The sequence below is a fragment of the Hordeum vulgare genome, chromosome 2H (genome assembly GCF_904849725.1).
Source record: "Hordeum vulgare subsp. vulgare chromosome 2H, MorexV3_pseudomolecules_assembly, whole genome shotgun sequence".
NCBI lineage: Eukaryota > Viridiplantae > Streptophyta > Magnoliopsida > Poales > Poaceae > Hordeum > Hordeum vulgare.
Window position 1 is genome coordinate 175,892,601 of NC_058519.1, and position 18,295 is coordinate 175,910,895.

Genomic DNA, 18,295 nt, shown 5'->3' on the forward strand with positions numbered 1-18,295 from the left:
TGGCCTTCGTATTTAGAAGTTCCAGCGTGAAACTCAAGAGAGTCACCTCGGGATCACAACTGTCATAAAATGGTGTCTTCGAGTCCACTTCAAGTTGTGCCAGCTTGGCCTCCTCTCTAGAAGCAACTTTGTCGCTAGTCGTACTCTTGCGAAGGAGGTCTGGAACATGAGGGTCCTGCATGACTGAATTTAGTAGCATCAAAGACTGCGGCTTGTCTGCCGCCTCTTCTCCACCATGTCCGGACTCTACCCCTACGCCGTGTCCGGACTCTTCCCCGCCATCGTTTCTGGACTCTTCCCCACCATCGTCTCTGGCTCTTCCTCACCGCCGTCTCCAGACTCTTCCTGCCGCCGTGTCCGGCGCCATCGTCTTCATGTCGATCGGTCATCTCTTCGTCTAGTCCCATGTCGTTATTCCCTGCCATGTGGACGTCGTCATCATCATCTTCACTTATCCACCGAGTATAGACATCCATGAAACCATTGATCATTAAGTGGGCCTTTAAACTACCACGATCAAAAGGGTCCATAATTATTCCTTCTTTGCATCTTGTACACGGACATCTAATCCCGATCTATATATTTGCATACATGTCCATCACCGTGGATTGTAAGTATCGCTCCACCTTCCTTCCACTAACCTTCATGACTGCACGGTATAACAAGCAAAAGGGTGATAAACAAAATGCATGCATGCATGCATCAAAGTCGATCATATAAAATTTGGCATGACCTTGCCTAAAAATAGGACATATTGAATTTGCCAGAAATTCACCGAAACGGAAATTAATCGACATATGGGCAAAACATAAGCAACTCACGGGGCATGTCACTCACACAATCCCTTCATATCGCAAAAACACATATTACCATTATTGAAATGCACAACTTTTTACTCACCTATCTCCCGAGAGAGATTGTGCACGGCTAAACAAATAGCTAGCTAGATCCACTTGTTGTGAGGAGGGATGACTCTAGCTAACTAGTGGAGAGGGAGAGAGATGATCTAGCTAGATCTATATGTATGGAAGGAGGGAAATCCAAATAAATGTGGAACATAGAGTTATAAGAGGTCATTTATGGAGGAGAATTAGGGTGGAGGTGGTATTAATGGGGAGAGAAGAGAGGTAGAAGCCAGAAATAAGAAGGGCAACAATGGTGGAGAAGTAAACAAGAGAGAGGAGAGGAGAAATGAGGGGAGAGGGCAAACGGGGAGTAAGGGGGAGAGGGGGTGTGTGGGTTAAAATCTGCCACCAGCCACGCGTAGCAGTAGCACTACTTTCCACCAAGCGCTAATGCTATTGGTCTTAGTAGTAGCACTTTTTTGGGACGCGCTACTGCTAAGTGGGGATACTGCTATTATGCTTAGTTGTAGTGCTGATTCCCACCAAGCGCTACCGCTATTATCCTTAGCAGTATCAATTTTTACAAAAGCGCGCTGCTACTACTGCTACCGTCGGTGGGCTCGTCAGGTCCCGTTTAGCAGTAGTGTGTTTTACAATTCCAGCGCTACTGTTAAGTCTTTAGCAGTAGCGCTTGGCTGAACCAACACTACTGCTAAGTAGTAGCATCGCGTGTTATAATCAAGCGCTAATAATAGTGTCCTACCCATAAGATTTTTCTTACTAGTGAAGTTTTCATTTGCAAAAAGAATGAATAGAATTGGAGTACCATAATGGCGGTTATAAAAAATTGGAGTTTAATTAATTTAAATTCAAACAGTTAAAAGAATATTTGAACTTTGTCTTTACAAATACAAACAGAAAGTATGTGATACACGTATTCATATGCAAAAGGAATCAACACGATATGATATATCGTTTGCAAGATATTATCAAAAGATGATCTGAATACAAATTTGAATTGCTCAAATTAAAAAACCAAAAGTATGAAATTTTCATGCTACAAGATTGTCGTGGTCAGTCTGAGTTCGTAGGAAAAAGGGTCACCTATTTTGGATATATGGATTGAAAGTTATGACTAAACGAAAATTGCACTAAAATGTGTCAAAGAAAATGTGTTGTGTTGTGCGTGTTGTCACTTGGCTGGATGTGATTAGTCATTGTTTGAAGTAGAAACTAAAGAATAGGAGAGATGAATGAAAGATGATTCATTAGTCTTTATTGATGATAGCAATGGGGTATTTATACCCAGGCGGAAGTACACATGTTGCTTGGGAGTCAAATAAACTTGAAGTTACTTAAGAGCCAAGTTATTACATAGTTGCCTTGAGAGTCAAGTAAGTGCATGGATGATTGAGGACTGAGTAACCTATCAAATAATTAACTTAATGCTAATTAGTTTAATTAATAAGCAACTAATTTATTTTTAGCACTGCCCCTTGTAAAATGCCTCTTCTTGAGTATGTGCATCATCTTGATAAATTCTTTGAATAATCTTGAAAGTCTCCTCCAAAAACCCTGTGGGAAAAATATGAGAAGAATTGTGCAGATATGTTGCTAAAACTCCTTTAAACCCAATGGGAAAAATAATAAGGAGAAAATGGTGCAACATATAATGATTATTGCCTCTTGATAACTCATAGAATAAAAACCTTTGAAGAAGGAGAAAACTCATTGGTGAGCTTGGAGAACAATTAATATGTCTTGAATACTTCCTTTAAAACCCCGAGTAGGGACGATAGAAAGTATGAAATATGATCTTTGATAAGATATTGCCTCATTAAAAATCATTATGAGAAACTACGGGAGAAAACTCATAAGGGAAAAGAGTGCATCTGACATGCCATTGAAAACTCCTTTAAAACCAAGTGGGAAAATATGAGGAGAAAATGATATGGCATATACAAACACTTGTGTTCATATTGTCTCGTTAAAAACTTTTTATAAGAAACCATTAGGGAAAAACTCATCAAGGGAAAAAGAGTACAATAGATGCAATCTCATGATTGTTAATAGGTTATAGTTTGGAAGATTAGTCCCCCTGAACTTTGCAAGTGTGGAGGATGTCTCATACCAATTTCATTGACATGAACATAAGATTGTGTATAATCTGTTGGATTTTCGCTTGATTTTTTTTGCAAATTATTTCCGCACTTTTCTATAATCCGTGAGGATAAGTAGTTTCCGAGCGATGTGATTTATGATATTGATCTTCATATTACCTGTAGGTATTGAGTAACACAAGTGGAAGTAGCTTTATAAATCAAGTTATGTGATTCTGATGAATCTCAACCACATGATTTTGAGTGTGGCTAATCGTTCTGCCAAGCCATGCATATTTTGCAATTCTTTTAGATAAAGCAATTATTTCAGAATGATAAGTGGGAATAACCATTAAAGTCCATTTAGATGACTTCCATATGAAGGCTATTCCAACAAATTCAGTCATTGATATGGCGTCATTGGGATCAAATAAAGAGCCAATATCATCATATCATATCATGGTCATATATTTTATTTGCTGATGGAATTGTCCAATATTTATTGTGAGCTTAAGATATAAGATGATATTCCATATATCAAGCATGTAACTTTTGTTGGGGGTTGCACTCGGAACAAACATAACAAATATGGTGTGAGGCCTGACATAGTTTGCAATCATATGGGTGCTTTGAGATTAGTGAGGTATAGAACTTCAAGTCTTTGTGTCACTACATTATCAACCCTAGGTATGTACCTTATCAAAGGTAGTATGACCATATATGTCTTTTGTTGTTATGATATATCCACACTGAACTTCTCATATATGTTTTGGATATATGTAGACTGATATGTATTCTTGAAAGAATGCTCAAGTTGTAAGCTTAAGCTAAATTAAGTTGAATCCAAATTTTCCGTCTTGAGATGATTTTGTGTATGTTTATGTCTTGTAGAGACATTGATGATCAAATCATCGATATACACTGAGGTGATGTAAGGAAAATATTTTTGCGATTCCTTTATAAACACATAAAAAACGATCATCCTTTGAGTAATCCTTTGAAGATGGAACTCATTTAGTCGGTAGTACCATATGCTTCCGACTATTTCAAGCCATAGAGTGACTTCTTAAATTTTACACAAATATGTTGCGATTTATTTTGGATTCGAAATTGTAAGCCCTTCAGGGACTTCGTTATAAATTTCCGAAACGAGTGACCCATATGAGTATGTAGTCACTTCATCCATTAACTGCATGGATAATATTATTTGTACTACCAATTATATTTATTATCGAAACTTAATTCCACTTATACCAAGAGGGTATGTTACATCATAACTTGATGTCGGGTCTCTGCGTGAACTATTTTGCTACAAGCCTCGCTTTCTTACCACCTCATTGACTTTGTTTAACTGTGAATTTTTTAGATTCCTTATGGGAGATACTTATGAGTAGTAGGTATTATTACTCTGGTAAATACCACTCTTTGCTGAGCGAGTGCTATTCTTCATTACTTGCTTCCTTTTAAGTGAACCAATATGAGTGCAAGAGGCGCTCTACCATGGATTTTTGTTCAGGGCCCAAAAGGTTTTAGCAATTTTTAGAAGAAATGTATGTCGACAAATGTAGTCTTTATTTTATATGATTATGGTGAAATCGATGAAATTTGTGGAAATATATTTATTCCTTCTAACTCCTTCTGATTTCCTACAACAATGGAGTCAAGGTGTTTCGATGTCCCAACACCAAAAAATTTGTGCACATTTATGTCGGGTTTTGGATGATGAGCATTCGATGAGGTGTCTTTCAACATGATGTTGAATTACATTTACTGGTTGAGGATTTGATTTCCTCTGTTTCCGTGGAAGCATATGCGAGATTATATCTCGTGTGGTGTGATTTCTCCCCCTATTGCTCTCATTTGGGGACAAGAGTGGTTTATGAGGTACCTCCACTCTTTCTGACACTTTACTGCAGGAATATAAAATTGAGTGACACTTTTGTCATTAGTAAATATATGTGGCAGATTTGCAATGAGTTGCAAATATGTGATTCTAAACTTCTTGTTCAGATTCTTTGAGTACGTGGATATAAGGACTGAATGTCAATAACATGTCTAATTTATTTCTCGGCATTCTTTGTCATACAAATCTCCCCCTTATGCCGGAAATGTCCTTATTGCTGATGCAATCAGCATACGGGCTGTGAATAATTTTGATTGACGAATAAATTGGTATTCCTCACATAGATCCCTAATTTTCTATGAGGGCCCATTGATGCATGCTGGAGTGGTGATATCGGTATGTAACTGAATTTTCGCAGATAGGAGATACTTTGTTGATTTCCACGTAATTACTACAAGGGGAAAGTAGTATGATATGTAGTTGGTATGATTTAGATCATACTTACGGTGTGTAAGGTCGTAGTTGTCCAGCAAGAGGCTGGTAAATTTACAATTCTATAAGTTTGGTCATCTTATTAATTTCACTATCTTTGATAAGATATTTAACTAAACCATTCTCGGTATGTACATACAGTATTATATATAATATGACATTGCTTGCGGAATGAGTTCAACGAAGTTGTCCATTCGAATGGATTTAATTTATCCCTCGTTTAGGATAATTTGCTCTTACTTTGATATTTTGAGCAATTAATTTAGTTATATCCTTCATGGTTATGTGTGATAAGAAACACACTTGAAATCATTTTATAAATGTTTCCATGAGTACGATGAAGTATCTATATAATACCACATACAGGTTGAATAATCCACATATCTTCTCAATGTGTTCAAGGAAGAATGGTTGGCTCATTTAGAATTGTAATGTGAGAGTGCCTTCATTTAATTTCCTAATGTCAATAATCCACATATCTTGTTAAGTTGTGACCAATAGAATTGTCAATAATTTTGTAATCATCCCCAAACCAGGATGGCTAAGGCTATTAAGCCTAATATATAATTTATTAATACTTATAAAATCATTGTATATGCAACAATATTGAGTATGAATTGAAACATACATTCAAATTTATCAAATATTCTATCTGTGGGATATGATATTGGAGATTTTACTACATGTAGTAGTACAAGTATAGGCTAATAATATGTTGGGATAATGAGGAGATTACCCGAGGTCTCCCATATTATTGAGTGCAAATGAGTTCGTCCTCCATTTGCTGCACTAGATTTTGGTTCTCCTTCTGACGAAGATCGTGAGAACAATCATGTACCAGAATATTTTTGATTGTTATTTTTAAGTTCTCAAAATTTACCCCATTTAACTTATTGACCCTTTTAATAAATTTGTGGTGTGGTTTGACCATATGTTTGAGGGTTTGGTAATCATATGTATGATATTTGTGTAACCACACATTTGACAAACTTGAGAGTTGTCTTTGTGATCGTTTGAAAATGATCTATTCCCTATTAAGAGGTAATTCTGTCTCTGGTTCCCTTTTAGCCGCTACTTTACTTTGAAGTCCTCATGGCTATATTTCGTCGCCACTGACTTGGTATTCAGTATCAACAAGATTTTCAAATGATGGTATATCACCTGTGGGATGAGTGTGATGGTTTTAAGAAATTCCATGTTCCTTCATCATGTAAAATGGTAGTACCATCATAAGAGGATGTATAGTGTATTAAGGGATTTTTAATCAGATCTGCATATGAAGGTTTTTGATCATGAGATCTCAACTTGAAGTTGATTAAGGTGACAGAATTATGAGCCACGATAAGACTTGAGGTCTTGAAAACTAAATGGTGGTCATCCGTGAATATTCCAGGATAAATAAATATTCATCAATTATGTACTTAGTTTGAGAACCAAGTGAAGTTGGTGACGTATAAAATGCATATGTGCATCAATAGAATAGCCATGTGTTACATGAAATGATCATGCATTATTTAATTTACTTCTTGGAGTAAAATAAAATATATGGATGAAATGATCTTGTTGAGCACAATCCGCCAAGGTAATGCTTGGTGAACATGCGGTGTAAACCTTCAATATAATGCATGCGATGAAATCATTGCTAGTGTTTTGGGCTTCCTTCGTGAGAAAAAGTATGACATTAGAGTCACGGCCAAAACATATACTTTGCAATTTTAACATTGCCTAGTCACTATGAAAATAACAACCACAATGTTATGTGGATCTTGTAATAGTGTTGGAGACACTCGGTATAAATTATGGTATCCATCTTGATGAATGGATGACACTATAATTAGAAATAGTGACGTATGCTCCATTGCCATGCATTTTACCAATGTAATAGAAGGTAATCACAGGTATATGAAAATATTTCCGTAGTTTCCTATGGCATATTCAAGCAAAGTGTGCAAGAATAATATTTACTATGAGAGTAAAATATTTTAGTGAACAACAACAAATGCTTCGGAGGAGAAAATTCTAGTACGGTTGATGCCTTATAGACATATGTGTAAACCTTAATTTATATAGGATAACACTTTGAAGATAATCACTAATATGATATAGATCTTGCAGTAATAGAAAACATAGTCTGACTTTTATGAGTTGATGTTCATAATTCTATTACCTTATGTTATGCTATATTTAAGAAAATCACTTTGAAGTTAGTCATCTATGAGAATGACATGATGTAGACCTTGAAGTAATAGTGGATAGTCTGCAAAATTTTGCAGTAGATGCCAATATTACCTTATGATATTTTTAGGTAGCCACATTAATTTAATATTTGAAAGAGCACCTTTAAGGTAGTCATCTTATCTTAATGATAAAATGTAGGCCTCATAGTAAAGATGGATGATCAGCAAATTATGTAGTAGATTCCATCAATACCTTGTGATTCATAAATAAATGCAGGTAGTCATATTGAGAATGACACTTCATAATTCATGTTTGAATTACAATTGGATTTGCAAGAAAAAAATCACTTGCAAAAATTATGGCTGTTCTCCTATAACGTATGCCATAGGAAATGTTTGCGGCAAAGACATATACAATGTCCGAAGGACAAATTATACATGAAAATGGTGTATAATTATTTTTTATGCAATTTAGAATGAACTGGAGGTTAGATCGCAACATTTTGTTAACCTGATGGCTGAACATAGAACATAATGACTTATATGAGATTATCATATAACCTGAGGGTTCAGTTATAAATTGGTCAAAGGGATAAGAAATCCCCAATTTCTGCCATGTGTCTAGGAATTAGGCACGACCACCGACCGGAGGGCCTAACTCATCGGCCAGTACAGTCTACCGGGGGCGTTGTTGGCTGAGGGCCCGATGCCGCGGGAGTGGTCATGGTGGCGTTGTTGTGCTCGGCCAGAGGGTGGAGTGATGCCTCGGCTGCCGTTGCCGGGATACATACACGCCATGCGCCGGTGGAGGGAGGAACCCATCTTGGCCGATGACCACTGTGATGCCTTGACGTTTGCCGCCGTTGCCGGAGGGAGCCGTGCCTGGGGTGCGTTGCGCTGAGCGCCGGTCATGGGAGAAATCGTAGGAATTGCGTCGGAGGGCACCGGCTCTTGTCCGAGCGCCAAGCAGAGGGTTGGGGCCGCTGAGGAGCCTCGCTGAGGTCTACAACCATGGTTTTGGCTTGTGCGCTGGGGCTTCCACGCTGCTATGGCAAAGGCCAAAGGTACTTAATCAATAATATTTATTGCGTACATGATTGAAATCAGTAGAGAAGACACCTTTTCCTGTAGCAATTATATCAAAACATTGGTATGCTTGATCGCCTCCGAGAAGAGCCCCACAAGGATTTTGCTTTCACTGTCATCAGAGGAGTCGCTTTTATTATATGCCGACTCCTCACATCTTCTCCTTCACTATTCTTCCTGAAAAAGGACTTGTTATGTGCATGAATTAAATAGGAAAAAGGAACACGCTGTTAGACTCCCATTTATCTTTTCTTGAGGCCAGCGCTGCGTCCAGTGTTCGATGTTGAAGATCGCCGGAGTTGCATTTGTTTATGTGGAGGTCGGTGTCGTTCATCGCTTGTTTCCGCTGGCGTCGTGTGATAGGCTGATTCCCTTCTCTCTGTGACCAAATCACTCATGCGGAGAGCAAAGTGCATAATAACGTGTTTGAAGTAGAAAGTAAAGAACGAGAGAGATGAATGAAAGATGATTCATTAGTGTTTATTGATGATAGCAATGGGGTACTTATATCCGGGCGGAAGTACACATCTTGCTTCTGAGTCAAGTAAACTTGAAGTTACTTAGGAGCCAACTTATTACATAGTTGCCTTGAGAGTCAAGGAAGTGCATGGTTGCTTGAGGACTAAGTAACCTATCTAATAATTAACTTAATCCTAATTAGCTTAATTAATAAGCAAATAATCTATTTTTAACAGTCATGGTCCATTCGTTGTAGAACTAGCATATGGGACAACCGATCTCTAAGAAAAATGGTTCGATAGAAAGAGAGAAAAACAATGATTAATTTTGAGCCCCTTTCTCTCGAAACAGGCTTTCGCCCCGCTTCGTAACAAAGCAACTACTTCCGGTACATCCAACAATACGTGTTGGGGTGGAAACAGCACATGCACGCCCAAAAGAAATAACAAAGAAAGTGAAAAGAAACAAATGTCGACAACGACGGATCAACGAAAACGAAGAAGTCTCGCGACCGCTGCACCAACCGAAGAACACCCACCAAGCTCCTAGACTCCGAGACGCCGGTACCAATCAGCATCTCCAAGAAGGGACGCGACGATGATGACGCTGCTGCTAAGGGATTCCCCCGGTACACGGCGAGGGGAAAGGAAGGGTAGCCCCGACGCCCTCGAGGAAGGTCTGGCGGCACCCGCAGGCACCACCGCGACGGTGTCAACCTGGCCGACGGGGATTTCTCTCGATCCCAACCTCCACCTCGGGCGCATCGGAGCCCGCCACCAAACCGGCCACCACCCTGCGCCAACACGGACTTGAAGCTTCCACGCCGTCTCACCACAGCAACGCAAGGAGGGGCCTGCACGACGAGGAAGAGGAGCCGGGGCTAGGGGTATCATCACCAACGGCACGAGGGAGGGCACAACCTCCACTGTTAAGGACGATAACCGACCAGACGCGATAGCGGGAGCAAACCAGGCCCGTGGCCACAGGCCCGGCCGAAGCTTCAGATGCCCGTAAAGCTCCCGCCGTCGCACTGCAGAAAGCACGCCGTCTGCGACGCCGCCCCCCGTCCAAGCCGCTCCTCCATACCTCCGCACAGGGAGCATCATGGCTACGGAAACACGACCAGTCCGTCGTGCCGCCAAGTGGAAGCACCACCAACACGCACACCGCCGGCCACCTCCACCAAGGCGCCAGACCGCCATTGGCCTAACTGCACCCCCACCGCACGCCCGTGACGGAAGGGACTAACCGCAACCGCTGAGGGCTAGAAGCCGGACCCCAGCCCCCACCGAAGCCATCACCACCAACCTTCGACCTCACAACGCGCAACCATGGTGGGAGAGACGGGAGGTGTCTCCTTCCGCTCCTAGTCTAGCATTAGCCACCTGGCCGGGGTGAACGACCCCATAGTAGGGGGCATCCACGCCTGCGTTTCCCGAAAATCATTGTCGACTGTGGGGAGCACGGTCTTGTAGCTGCCGACGGCCACCGTCGAGCTGTTGGGGAACGTCGCATGGGAAACAAAAATTTTCCTACCCGCACGAAGACCTATCATGGTGATGTCCATCTACGAGAGGAGATGAGTGATCTACGTACCCTTGTAGATCGTACAGCAGAAGTGTTAGTGAACGCGGTTGATGTAGTGGAACGTCCTCACGTCCCTCGATCCGCCCCGCGAACAATCCCGCGATCAGTCCCACGATCTAGTACTGAACGGACGGCACCTCCGTGTTCAGCACACGTACAGCTCGACGATGATCTCGGCCTTCTTGATCCAGCAAGAGAGACGGAGAGGTAGAAGAGTTCTCCGGCAGCGTGACGGCGCTCCGGAGGTTGGTGATGACCTTGTCTCAGCAGGGCTCCGGCCGAGCTCCGCAGAAACGCGATCTAGAGGAAAACCGTGGAGGTATGTGGTCGGGCTGCCGTGGAAAAGTCGTCTCAAATCAGCCCTAAAACCTCCGTATATATAGGTGGGATGGAGGGGAGGAGGCAGCCTCAAAACCTAAAGGTTTGGCCGAAATTGGAGGTGGAGGAGTCCTACTCCAATCCTACTTGGAGTAGGATTCCACCTTCCCACTTGGAAACTCTTTCCACCTTGTGTTTTTTCCTTCTCAAACCTTATGGGCCTTAGTGGGAACTTATTCCAGCCCACTAGGGGCTGGTTTATCTCTTCCCATAGCCCATGAGACCCCTTGGGGCGTGACACCCCTCCCGATGGTCCCCGGCACCCCTCCCGGCACTCCCGGTACACTACCGATGAGCCCGAAACTTTTCCGGTAATGCAGGAAAACCTTCCGGTAACCAAATGAGGTCATCCTATATATCAATCTTCGTTTACGGACCATTCCGGAAACCCTCATGACGTCCGTGATCTCATCCGGGACTCCGAACAACATTCGGTAACCAACCATATAACTCAAATACGCATAAAACAACGTCGAACCTTAAGTGTGCAGACCTTGCGGGTTCGAGAACTATGTAGACATGACCCGAGAGACTCCTCGGTCAATATCCAATAGCGGGACCTGGATGCCCATATTAGATCCTACATATTCTACGAAGATCTTATCGTTTGAACCTCAGTGCCAAGGATTCATATAATTTCGTATGTCATTCCCTTTGTCCTTCGGTATGTTACTTGCCCGAGATTCGATCGTCAGTATCCGTATACCTATTTCAATCTCGTTTACCGGCAAGTCTCTTTACTCGTTCCGTAATACAAGATCTCGTAACTTACACTAAGTCACATTGCTTGCAAGGCTTGTGTGTGATGTTGTATTACCGAGTGGGCCCCGAGATACCTCTCCGTCATACGGAGTGACAAATCCCAGTCTCGATCCATACTAACTCAACGAACACCTTCGGAGATACCTGTAGAGCATCTTTATAGTCACCCAGTTACGTTGCGACGTTTGATACACACAAAGCATTCCTCCGGTGTCCGTGAGTTATATGATCTCATGGTCATAGGAACAAATACTTGACACGCAGAAAACAGTAGCAACAAAATGACACGATCAACATGCTACGTCTATTAGTTTGGGTCTAGTCCATCACATGATTCTCCTAATGATGTAATCCCGTTATCAAGTGACAACACTTGCCTATGGCCAGGAAACCTTGACCATCTTTGATCAACGAGCTAGTCAACTAGAGGCTTACTAGGGACAGTGTTTTGTCTATGTATCCACACAAGTATTGTGTTTCCAATCAATACAATTATAGCATGGATAATAAACGATTATCATGAACAAAGAAATATAATAATAACTAATTTATTATTGCCTCTAGGGCATATTTCCAACAGTCTCCCACTTGCACTAGAGTCAATAATCTAGTTCACATCACCATGTGATTCCAACGAATCCAACACCCATATAGTTATGGGGTCTGATCACGTCTTGCTCGTGAGAGAGGTTTTAGTCAACGGTTCTGAAACTTTCAGATCCGTGTGTTCTTTACAAATCTTTATGTCATCTTATAGATGGTGCTACTACGTGCTATTCGAAAATGCTCCAAATATCTACTCTACTATACGAATCCGTTTCACTACTCATAGTTATTCGGATTAGTGTCAAAGCTTGCATCAACGTAACCCTTTACGACGAACTCTTTAACCACCTCCATAATCGAGAAAAAATTCCTTAGTCCATTAGTTACTAAGGATAAATTTTGACCGCTGCTGGTGATTCAATCATGGATCACTCTCTGTACCTCTCAACATACTTTGAGTCAAGGCACACATCAGGTGCAGTACACAGCATGGCATACTTTAGATTCTACGGCTAAGGCATGGAAGACGACCTTCGTCTATTCTCTTTATTCTGCCGGGGTCGGGTTTTGAGTCTTACTCAAATTCACACCTCACAACGCAACCAAGAACTCCTTCTTTGCTGATCCATTTTGAACTCCTTCAAAAACTTGTTAAGGCATGTATCTTGTTGAAACTTCCATTAAGTGCCTTTGATCTATCTCCATAGATCTTTGATGCTCAACGTTCAAGTAGCGCAATCCAGGTATTCCTTTGAAAAACTCCTTTCAAACAACCGTGTATGCTTTACAGAAATTCTACATTACTTCTGATCCACAATATATCAACCACATATTCTTATCAGAAATTCTATAGTGCTCCCACTCACTTCTTTGGAAATACAAGTTTCTCACAAACTTTGTACAAACCCAAAATCTTTGATCATCTCATCAAAGTGTATATTCCAACTCCGAGATGCTTGCACCAGTCCATTCAAGGATCGCTGGAGCTTGCATACTTGCTAGTATCTTTAGGATCGACAAAACCTCATGGTTGTATCTCATACAATGTTTGCTCAAGGAAACCGTCGAGGAAACAATGTTTTGACATCCTACATGCAATATTTCATAAATAATGCAGCAACTACTAACATAATTCTAACAGAGTTTTAGCATCGCTACGAGTGAGAAAGTCTCATCATAGTCAACTGTTTGATCTTGTCGAAAACATCTTTGCGACAAGTCGAGCTTTTCTTAATAGTGACTTATCACCATCATCGTCTGTTTTCCTTTAAAGATCCATCTTTACTCAATAGTCCTATGACCATCAAGTAATTCTTCCAAAGTCTACACTTTGTTTTCATCCATGGATCCTCTCTCGGATTTCATGGCTTCCAGCCATTTGTCGGAATCTGGGCCCACCATCGCTTTCTCCATAACTCGTAGGTTCACTGTTGCTCAACAATATGACCTCCAAGACAGGGTTACCATACTACTCTGCAGCAGTACGCTACCTTGTCGACCTACGAGGTTTGTAGTAACTTGATTCGAAGCTCAATGATCACCATCATCAGCTTCCACTTCAATTGGTGTAGGCGCCACAGGAACAACTTCCTGCGCCCTGCTACACACTGGTTGAAGTGATGGTTCAATAACCTCATCAAGTTCTACTACCCTCCCACTCAATTCTTTCGAGAGAAACCTTTCCTCGAGAAAGGATCCGTTTCTAGAAACAAACACTTTGCTTTCGGATCTGAGATAGGAGATGTACCCAACTGTTTTGGATATCCTATGAAGATGCATTTATCCGCTTTGGGTTCGAGCTTATCAGACTGAAACTTTTCCACATAAGTGTCGAAGCCCCAAACTTTCAAGAAACGACAGTTTAGATTTCTCTAAACCTCAGTCTATACTGTGTCATCTCAACGGAAATACCCGGTGCCCTATGTAAAGTGAATGCAGTTGTCTCTAATGCATAACCCATAAACGATAGTGGTAATTCGATAAGAGACATCACAGCATGCACCATACTAAATAGTGCGCGGCTATGACGTTCAGACACATCATCACACTATGATGTTCCAGGTGGCATGAACTGTGAAACAATTTCCACATTGTCTTAACTGTGTACCAAAAACTCGTAACTCAGATATTCATTTCTATGATCATATCATAGACAGTTTATCCTCTTGTTACGACGAACTTCACTCTGAAACGGAATTGAACTTTTCAACATTTTAGACTTGTGATTCATTAAGTAAATACTCCTGTATCTACTCAAATCGTCAGTGAAGTAAGAACATAATGATATCCACTGCGTGCCTCAGCAACCATTGGACTGCATACATCAAAATGTATCACTTCCAACAAGTTACTATCTTATTTCATCTCAATGAAAACAAGGCCTTGCTCATGTGGTATGATTCGCATGTCACTAGTGATTCGAAATCAGGTGAGTACAAAGATCCATCAGCATGGAGCCTCTTGATGCAATTTATACTAACATGACTCAAGCGGCAGTGCCACAAGTAAGTGGTACTATCATCATCAACTCGTATCTTTTGGCACCAATATCATGAACATGTGTAACACTACGATCGAGATTCAATAAACCATTGAAGGTGATTATTCAAGAAAATAGAGTAACCATTATTCTCTTTAAATGAATAATCGTATTGCAATAAACACGATCCAATCATGTTCATGCTTAACGCAAGCACCAAATAACAATTATTTAGGTTTAACACCAATCCCGATGGTAGAGGGAGCGTGCGACGTTTGATCATATCAATCTTGGAAACACTTCCAACACGTATCGTCACCTCGCCTTTAGCTAGTCTCTGTTTATGCCGTAGCTTTCATTTCGCGTCACTAATTACTTAGCAACCGAACCGGTATCCAATACCCTCGTGCTACTAGGAGTACTAGTAAAGTACACATCAACATCATGTATATCAAATACACTTCTTTCGACTTTTGCCAGCCTTCTTATCTACCAAGTATCTTGAGTTGCTCCGCCTCAGTGATTGTTCCCCTCATTACAGAAGCACTTAGTCTCGGGTTTGGGTTTAATCTTGGGTCTCTTCATTAGTGCAACAACTGTTTTGCCGTTTCACGAAGTATCCCTTCTAGCCCTTGCCTTTCTTGAAAGTTAGTGGTTTTACAAACCATCAACTATTGATGCTCCTTCTTGATTTCTACTTTCGCAGTGTTAAACATCGCGAATCGCTCAAGGATCATTGTATGTATCCTTGATATGTTATAGTTCATCACGAAGCTCTCACAGCTTGGTGGCAGTGACTTTGGAGAACTATCACTATCTCATCTGGAAGATTAACTCCCACTTGATTCAAGCGATTGTCGTACTCAGACAATCTGAGCACATGCTCAACGATTGAGCCTTTTCTCCTGTGCTTTGTGGACAAAGAATCTTGTCGGAGGTCTCGTACCTCTTAACAAGGGCACAAGCATGAAATCACAATTTCATCTCTTTAGAACATCACTTATGTTCCGTGACGTTTTACAACGTTTTCGGCGCCTTGCTTCTAAGCCATTAAGTATTTTTGTACTGAACTATCGTGTAGTCATCAGAAACGTGTATGTCGGATGTTCACAACATCCACAGACGACGCTCGAGGTGCAGCACACCGAGTGGTCCATTTAAGGACATAAGCCTTCTGTGCAGCAACGAGGACAATCCTCGGTTTTACAGACTCAGTCTGCAAAGTTTGGTACTATCAAGTTTCAACTAAATTTTCTCTAGGAACATATAAAACAGTAGAGCTATAGCGCAAGCTACATCATCATTCGCAAAGACCATTAGACTATGTTCATGACAATTAGTTCAATTAATCATATTACTTAAGAACTCCCACTCAAAAAGTACATCTCTCTAGTCATTTGAGTGGTACATGATCCAAATCCACTATCTCAAGTCCGATCATCACGTGAGTCGAGAATAGTTTCAGTGGTAAGCATTTCTATGCTAATCATATCAACTATACGATTCATGCTCGACCTTTCGGTCTCATGTGTTCCGAGGCCATGTCTGCACATGCTAGGCTCGTCAAGCTTAACCCGAGTGTTCCGCGTGCGCAACTGTTTTGCACCCGTTGTATGTGAACGTTGAGTCTATCACACCCGATCATCACGTGGTGTCTCGAAACGACGAACTGTAGCAACGGTGCACAGTCAGGGAGAACACAATTTCGTCTTGAAATTTTAGTGACAGATCACCTCATAATGCTACCGTCGTTCTAAGCAAAATAAGGTGCATAAAAGGATTAACGTCACATGCAATTTATAAGTGACATGATATGGCCATCATCACGTGCTTCTTGATCTCCATCACCAAAGCACCGGCACGATCTTCTTGTCACCGGTGTCACACCATGATCTCCATCATCATGATCTCCATCAACGTGTCGCCATCGGGGTTGTCGTGCTACTCATGCTATTACTACTAAAGCTACGTCCTAGCAAAATAGTAAACGCATCTGCAAGCACAAACGTTAGTTATAAAGACAACCCTATGGCTCCTGCCGGTTGCCGTACCATCGACGTGCAAGTCGATATTATCTATTACAACATGATCATCTCATACATCCAATATATCACATCACATCATTGGCCATATCACATCACAAGCATACCCTGCAAAAACAAGTTAGACGTCCTCTAATTTTGTTGTTGCATGTTTTACGTGGTGACCATTGGTATCTAGTAGGATCGCATCTTACTTACGCAAACACCACAACGGAGATATATGAGTTGCTATTTAACCTCATCCAAGGACCTCCTCGGTCAAATCCGATTCAACTAAAGTTGGAGAAACCGACACTTGCCAGTCATCTTTGAGCAACGGGGTTACTCGTAGCGATGAAACCAGTCTCTCGTAAGCATACGAGTAATGTCGGTCCAAGCCGCTTCAATCCAACAATACCGCGGAATCAAGAAAAGACTAAGGAGGGCAGCAAAACGCACATAACCGCCCACAAAAACTTTTGTGTTCTACTCGAGAAGACATCTACGCATGAACCTAGCTCATGATGCCACAGTTGGGGAACGTCGCATGGGAAACAAAATTTTTCCTACGCGCACGAAGACCTATCATGGTGATGTCCATCTACGAGAGGGGATGAGTGATCTACGTACCCTTGTAGATCGTACAGCAGAAGCGTTAGTGAACGCGGTTGATGTAGTGGAACGTCCTCACGTCCCTCGATCCGCCCCGCGAACAATCCCGCGATCAGTCCCACGATCTAGTACCGAACGGACGGCACCTCCGCGTTCAGCACACGTACAGCTCGACGATGATCTCAGCCTTCTTGATCCAGCAAGAGAGACGGAGAGGTAGAAGAGCTCTCCGGCAGCGTGACGGCGCTCCGGAGGTTGGTGATGACCTTGTCTCAGCAGGGCTCCGCCCGAACTCCGCAGAAACGCGATCTAGAGGAAAACCGTGGAGGTATGTGGTCGGGCTGCCGTGGAAAAGTCGTCTCAAATCAGCCCTAAAACCTCCGTATATATAGGTGGGAGGGAGGGGAGGAGGCAGCCTCAAAACCTAAAGGTTTGGCCGAAATTGGAGGTGGAGGAGTCCTACTCCAATCCTACTTGGAGTAGGATTCCACCTTCCCACTTGGAAACTCTTTCCACCTTGTGTTTTTTCCTTCTCAAACCTTATGGGCCTTAGTGGGAACTTATTCCAGCCCACTAGGGGCTGGTTTATCTCTTCCCATAGCCCATGAGACCCCTTGGGGCGTGACACCCATCCTGATGGTCCCCGGCACCCCTCCCGGCACTCCCGGTACACTACCGATGAGCCCGAAACTTTTCCGGTAATGCACGAAAACCTTCCGGTAACCAAATGAGGTCATCCTATATATCAATCTTCGTTTCCGGACCATTCCGGAAACCCTCGTGACGTCCGCGATCTCATCCGGGACTCCGAACAACATTCGGTAACCAACCATATAACTCAAATACGCATAAAACAACGTCGAACCTTAAGTGTGCAGACCCTGCGGGTTCGAGAACTATGTAGACATG